Source organism: Sceloporus undulatus, chromosome 4 (assembly GCF_019175285.1).
Source record: "Sceloporus undulatus isolate JIND9_A2432 ecotype Alabama chromosome 4, SceUnd_v1.1, whole genome shotgun sequence".
Taxonomy (NCBI): domain Eukaryota; kingdom Metazoa; phylum Chordata; class Lepidosauria; order Squamata; family Phrynosomatidae; genus Sceloporus; species Sceloporus undulatus.
The window spans coordinates 237099827-237107035 of NC_056525.1; the positions used below are offsets into that span (position 1 = coordinate 237099827).

General features: G+C 41.0%; 1 long non-coding RNA gene across 2 annotated transcripts in view; it reads left to right on the forward strand.

Moving 5' to 3' along the window:
- The window catches only part of LOC121927666, a 199845-nt gene that overhangs the window by 166392 nt on the left and 26244 nt on the right, over positions 1-7209 (forward strand). Inside the window, exon 3 of one of the 2 annotated variants that reach the window (XR_006103296.1) lies at positions 2977-3374. This is a non-coding gene — a long non-coding RNA (uncharacterized LOC121927666). Of the gene's footprint in view, positions 1-2976; positions 3678-7209 lie in introns of those variants that run through there. The other variant, XR_006103295.1, reaches the window with a different exon arrangement.

A 7209-nucleotide genomic window follows, 5' to 3' on the forward strand; every position in this document is an offset into this window, starting at 1 on the left:
AGGAGTGAGTCTGTTGCACCCCATACATTCAGAGACATGGAGGAGTTACCTACTGGGTCCTCCTTGGACAGGGCAGGCAGTTTCTTCCAAATGCTGCTGTTACTGCACCAGGCTTATGACTGGATTGTTGCATCCTTAGCAATCACAGCTTATCTAGCTGAATTTTCTTTAGCCAAAAAGAAACTTGCAGAGTCTGTTTGAGAGCAGTTGTCACAGATATAAGGGGCACCATTTTACTATGCATTGTTTTTAATGGGAATTGAGCATCCATGGATTTTGGTATCCACAGGGAATCTGTAACCAAACTCCACTGGATATCAAGGATCCATTGTATTAGCAGTGTTTTCTCCTGCTTCTGAGATGAGGGGAGCATCTATACTGTAGAAATAAGGCAGTGTGACACCACTTTAGCTCCATCCCGTGAAATCCTGGGGTTTGTAGTTTTGCAGGTCTTTCGCCTTCTCTGCCAAAGAGTGCTGGTGCCTCACAAAACTACCAATCCAGGGATTCTGTAGGATGGAGCCATGGCAGTTAAAGTGGTGTCAAACTGCTTTATTTCTACAGTGTAGATGCAACCTAGGACATCAGCCCATGGCAAGAAAAGAGATTCCTCTTAGACATTAAGAAGATCTTCTTGATAGTAAGAGTTCTTTGACAGTGAAGTAGGCTGCCTCATGGTAGGTGGTAGAATTTCCTTCTTTGGATGTCTTTAAACAGAGGCTGAATGGCCATCTGTCAGGAGTGCTTTGTGTGTTCCTGCATAGCAGGGGGTTGGATTGGATAACCCTTGCATTCCATGTCAAGTCTATGACTGCCAAGTTTTGTTTCAGTGCTGTAATGGAGCTGGATCTGCATGTCTCACTACTTTATCACACTAGGAGAGATCCCTTAGGAAAACGGGAGTTAGACGTGATTTAAATTACATTCGAATTTAAACCAAATTTGTACATTTGGTTAGTTTACCACACTAGGGACTGCCCAAGTGAAATAATGTGAAATTAGTCCGAACACAAAGAAGATTAAAACGGCAGCTTTACTTTCGGTAAGCTGCTGGTTTTCTCTGCTTTGCGTTCAGATTAACTTCACGTTATTTCCTGTTAACTGTGATGTCATGTGATAAACTTTGAGCATTTCTGGGTTTTCTTTGGTTTAAATCTAGTTTAACTCCCATTTTCTCATGGAACCTCCTAGTGTGATAAACTTCTTGAAGTTGCAAAGAATGCAGTGAAATTAGTACTGAGTTGCATGTTCTTTTTCCTTGTTGTTGGTGTGTGCCTTTAAGTTATTTCAGACTTGCAACAACCCTAAGGTGAACCTGTCATAAGGTTTTCTGAGGCTGAGAGTATGTGACTCCCCCCAATATCACCAAGTGGGTTTCCATGGCCAAGCAGGGAATGGAACCCTAATCTCCAGAGTTCTAGTCCAAGCAAGAATAGGAATTCCCCATAATTGCTAGCAGGGTCCAGGAGAAGATGTTAGAGAGCTATGTGCCCAAATTGAGATTTAGAGCTAGTTCCTATATGCATGTACTCCTCTTGATAACTCTATATTATGAGTATGTCTAAAGGCTAGAACTGAGAACACAAAGTAAGATGCAGTCATGAATATCATGATCCCTTTTCTCAGTGCAATCTGTGTTCAAAAGCCAGGGTTCCAGTGCAAAGAAGTGGTCATGTTGAGTAGAGTAACAATGTATTAATAGAATGAAATTAATAATAATATTTTTTAAAAGCCAGGATACCTGATTGCAGAGATAGAAAGAGTGAAGAAGAGAAAGATTCCCTTGTACATTAGAGGTGGTTAACATAGTTTGATCAAGAATCTGCCCCTCCCAGAACTGTTGTTCGTCCCACAAGCAAATACTGTGCTGACATCAAAAAGTGGCCAAAATTGAAACTGGTGGCCATGATGATGATGATTTGCAGGCTGTTTTGTTTTGTTTTTACAAAACCAGCACGGTGTACTGGTTTGAGTGTTGAACTACAACTCTAGAGACTAGAGTTCCTTGCTTGGCCATGAAACCCACTGGGTGACCTTGGGCAAGTCACACTCTCTCAGCCTCAGGGGAAGGCAATGACAAACCCCCTTTGAACAATTCTTGCCAAGAAAACCCCATGATAGGTTCACCTTAGGGTTATCATAAGTCAGTAGCAACTTGAAGGCACCCAACAACCCTTCAGAGGCACAGATACACAGAATCTTCTTTTATAGACGATTCAAACTTCTTGGAATGTGTTTTGCCTTGTTTTAGTTTATTTATATTTTAATTTGCATTTTGGGATGGTGACAATACAGGGTATGTGCTGCCCACTCTGGTTGTGTGTGCCTTGTTTTGTTGTTCAGACGAAAATGTGGAGACCTGTACTCTATACATACATATATGCTATATGTGCACTATATATATATATATATATATATATATATACACACACACACACACACACACACACACACACACACACACATATACACACATACACACACACACACACATACATACACACACACATACATGCTCACTGTACCCTGTTGAGTATCTTGATTATATTTCTTTCTAGTCTTTGAAATTGGGTATTTGGAAAATATAAGCCTGTAGCCCTCATTGAACTTGCCCAGTACCCTAAAGGCACCAGATCATGTCTGCTAAGCAGGGTCAGCCCTAGTTAGTACTTGGATGGGAGACCACCAACAAATTTCTGTCACTGTAGGCTATATTTCAAAGAAAAGAACTGGCAAAACCACCTCTAAGTATTATTTGCCTAAAAAAAACCTATGAAATTAATGGGGTCAGCATAAGTTGACAGGAAAGTTGAAGGCACATATATACACAGCCCTTATTGATCATGTGTGCAAGCATGCAGTTTTGTTTCTCTGTCAGTAGGTTTTTAGCTGTTTTCATTAACTTTTATACATTATATTGAGTCCCAGATTGGCGGGAAAAGGTTGATGATGATAACTTGCTTCTTTTCTTCACAGGTGTGTCCATCTTCACAAAGGAGAAGCTATTATATCTTCCATTGAAAAATAGCCTTGGAATATTATTGTTCTTTCAGAAATAAGAAGAATTTTGCATAAGGATATTCTTGTCTTTTAAAAAAAAATATTGCAAAAGGAGATCAGAGATGGAGTTATCACCCCAAAAGAGATGCTAACCACTGAATTGTTCCTTGGATGATAGCAGGGAGAAGCAAGAGGAAGCTTATGGTTGCATCCCATCCTAAGAAAATAATGGATAACTCACCAAAGGGAATGGAAAGAAAGAAGGAGAACAGACTGCAAACTGACTGACACAGGGACGGAGCAGAGGATTTGAAGCACTTGCAAAATGTGATATGAAGAAGCCAAAGCCAGGAGGAAACCAGGGAACTATGCAGGTAATAAATGAAATTAATCCAAGATAGTGGCCAGGACAGGCAAGGCAGGGGATCAAAATGAAGACATTGAGGGCTCCCCCCATAAGATTTCACCAACATCTCCATGGCATTTTCCTTCTGTTCCCAAATTTCTGACATTGCAGTAACCTAAAATATCAGTTCAGCATTTACTTTAGCATCTAAAGAACAGAGGCAGGCAAAGTGACTAAGGAAATGGCAAACACAGCAAATAGATGAATTCTAGATGTGGATGATTTTTAGTGCCCCTCAGTTTATCCCTTCTTTAGCTACATCCCTGGATATCTTCACGTCTATTACCAACAGTGGTGTGTCCTCTTGAGCACCACTCTTCTGGAGATTTTTGATGCATATCTTTTTCTGTATGTATTGCTGTCTTTGTCATCTCTTTATTTGGTCCTTCCTCCAAAATGCTCAAGGCAGCATGCATTTCCCTTTCATGAGAACAACGCTGCAAAGTAGGTGGGGTTGAAAATTGGACCAAGGTGAGTTATCAAGGCTGACTTTGGCCCTGTCTGCACTAGTCAGGTTACTGTGTAGGCAGCCTGGAGTATCCTGGACCCGGAGCTGCCTTGACCTCCCCGTTGTTTTAGTCTGCTAATGCTGAGCAGCTATTCACATATTTGTCCCATTGTGCTGCCCAACGCAGCTGCCACCCCAGTGGCTTGTTCTCTTCTGAGGTCAGAACAAGGTGCTCAGCCTCGATCACATGGTTGGGCACCTTGTTTTGACCTTGGAGCGAAATGATCCACAGCAGCCATGATCATTAAAAATAATATTTATTTCTTACCCACCCCTCCTTATGGATCAAGTAAAGGAACAACAACAGATTAATATATAACACATAACTGGCAAGCACAACACATAACTGGCAAATGCTGGCAAAATGTTGCATTGGCAACAAACTTACTGGGGGCTTGGGGACTGTGCGAAAAGCCTTACTGGCAGATGTTCATAGCCCTATCCCATTTGTCTGACCATACCAAACCACTGTAATTACAGTTCCTCTTAACCTCTGCTAGCAATTTAAGATTGGGTTGCCGGTCATCTCCAAAGCATTTTGCAATGTAAAGACATCCCTGTAATGTTTGAAGTGCACTTATGCTGCTCAGAGGTTAATCGGTTCACTTGTTGTCCATCAAACCACTCATCATAGCTGATCATGGCAAATTGAGCAGCTGATAGATTTCAGTGGCTGTTAGGAAAACTGGGCTCAGGACATAAGAAAGGTCACTGGATAAAATGGTCAAAGTAAAAATAGGGTGTTCTCTGCTTTGGAGGTGGAACAGAATCCACTGTAAAAGAAATATGGCTGTGCATTTAGGCAATGACTGTACTGTCTTTTTGTGCAGGACTGAGGAAAGATATTTGGAGGTGGATGATATGTATTGCTGTTTAATTGGTCACATCTGTATAGCAACTCCCGTATTTTTATGTGTATTTAATTATGCTCCTATCATTAAAGCATAACTTGAGGCTGAATTTCTTTGAATTTTACATTATAATTGGTTCAGAATTTTGACCATTTAACCATAACATAACATGTAACCATGTTATAATCTCATGTTGAAAGTAATGAAACTCAGCTTCAGCACAGAGCCACCACTCCAGACTTTGAGCCCATACAGACAGGCCAAAATAAAGCTGCTTCAGGTCACATTGGAGGTATACTGTTTAAATGATGCATGCGTCCTAAGAGGCTAGAAGCTGTGCCAAAGCTGTGGTCCAGTCCTTAGGACTGGAGCATGACTTTGGCGTATTCAAGGGAGTTCCACAACACAGTTCCTTTTACACCGCTGTGAAGAAATTTGATATTGACTTTTAGGACCCTCTAGTTCAGATCTCAAGCCCATGAAACGACTACATTTCTCTAGCTGAGCCACTTTTCTTTTGGCCCAATATTAAGAATCCTAGCCTACCTTACAAGATTAGGAAAGGGAGCTGTAGTTTGGTGGTGAAGTGCACGAGTTACATATAAGTTTTGGTTTCCATCTTCGACCCCTCTAGCTAAAGGATCTGTAGCAGACTTGGGAGTATAGATCGACCAGTAGTCTTCACATTAAGTTGTAGCATAAGCTTTTGTAGACTTGGGCGCTTTACAGACTGCCCAAAAGGGTGGTCTGCCGCCGCCCATGTTCGCCACGCGAAAGAGCCGCAGCGGACAAACTGCGTGGCTCCTCCGTGCAGCAAAAAGAACCCGCAAAAAGCAGGTTCATCTTGCAGCGCCATTGTGACATCCGCGGCATCACAAGGGCGCCAAGATGTGCGGATGCTAGGCGTCCGTCACGTCAAAATGGCGGCGCCCATCTGTATAGGGCGCCACCATTTTGACGCCCTCGTTATGTGCGAGGGGCAAGGTGCTTCAGGAAGCGCTGCCCCTCACACCTAACAACGGCGCCTCATAGAGCCTGTCTGGAATGCGCCTTGGTCTACTTCTTTAGATGCATCTAAGGATGAAGACCAAGTCTACGAAAGCTCCTGCTGCAACTTCTTTTGTACAGTTAGTCTCAAAGATGCTGCAATATTCCTTTGCATACTGTGCTAAGATTTTTGATGATCACTCAAGCTTCAATATATCAGGAACATGCAGCTCTTAAGACCTATACCCTTAGTATTTGGGTGATATGGATTTAAATGTGGTATCTGTCCTGTAATTTATTCCATACTTCGCTAGTGCCTTGGATGTGATCAATGGCACAATGCTGGATGACTTAAATCCCATATACATCTGTTGGCTGATACCAGGGCAAATATTATATTTTATATTATATTGTTACACTTCTGCATCTGTGGTTATACTGAATTATCTACATGTTTTATTCACCTGATCCTGATATGAGTAAAATGAATCCTGTACTTGAGAAAAGGCTATTTGATATGCTTTGATCTAGCAGGGATTTTCCTTAACATTCAGTTGATGGGTTGGCAGTGGAAAAACTCATCCAACTGCTTAAAGAGAAAAATATATTAAAGAATGCTCAGTTAGTGAGAGAGGTGATTTATAAAAAAAATATTCCAAAATGGAGCCATCTTACAAAGGTTGAGTAAAACAAATCTTGCTAACTTATTGGAAATATTGCTTTCATGGCTCTCTGTTTTCCATCAGTACCAACAGCATACTTGGATGATAAGTATTTATTTCAATCATCTTTGCTTTTGTAAATGAGGAACTGTTCAAGATGTGTACCACTATCTATTACAGTGGTATGCCATATTGTATATTGTGTGGAATCCCCTGAAAAAACATTCACTGCAGAGTTGAAGGAAGGCTTTAAAATAAAGTCTGATAATGACAAGAGTTGCTACCATCTTTCAGAATGGAGTAAATTCATCACTAGACTCTTTGATCAAAAGGCTAGCGGAAAGTAGTACCATCCATTTGTGTTCCTTCCTGTGCTATCAATGTACTGTACGTAAAAACCATCACTTGAAGAAATGTGATTGCTATTAGTAGATACTAGAATGGGTGGCCTTGGTCTGTCCTGTATGCCCAATGACAAAAGGTTGTGTGAGTTGTCATCCAAAACCTTGAAACCAAATGATTCTCACATGTGGTATATATGGATATGGTGAATCTTTTACCAGATGTTGGCAACATCCATAGGTCTGGGGGCCATTTTTCTGATCGGATATCTGCTTGGTTGCCTGTTTGAAGGAATATGGTCTAAGGGGAAAGTGGGGTGGTTGCTGTTGTGTGTCTTCAAGTTGTTTCTGTCAGGTAGATTACACAAAAATAAAAATGTAAAAGTATCATCATCATCATCATCATCATAACCTTTATTAGGCATCTCAAAAACATAATACACAATTAAAATTA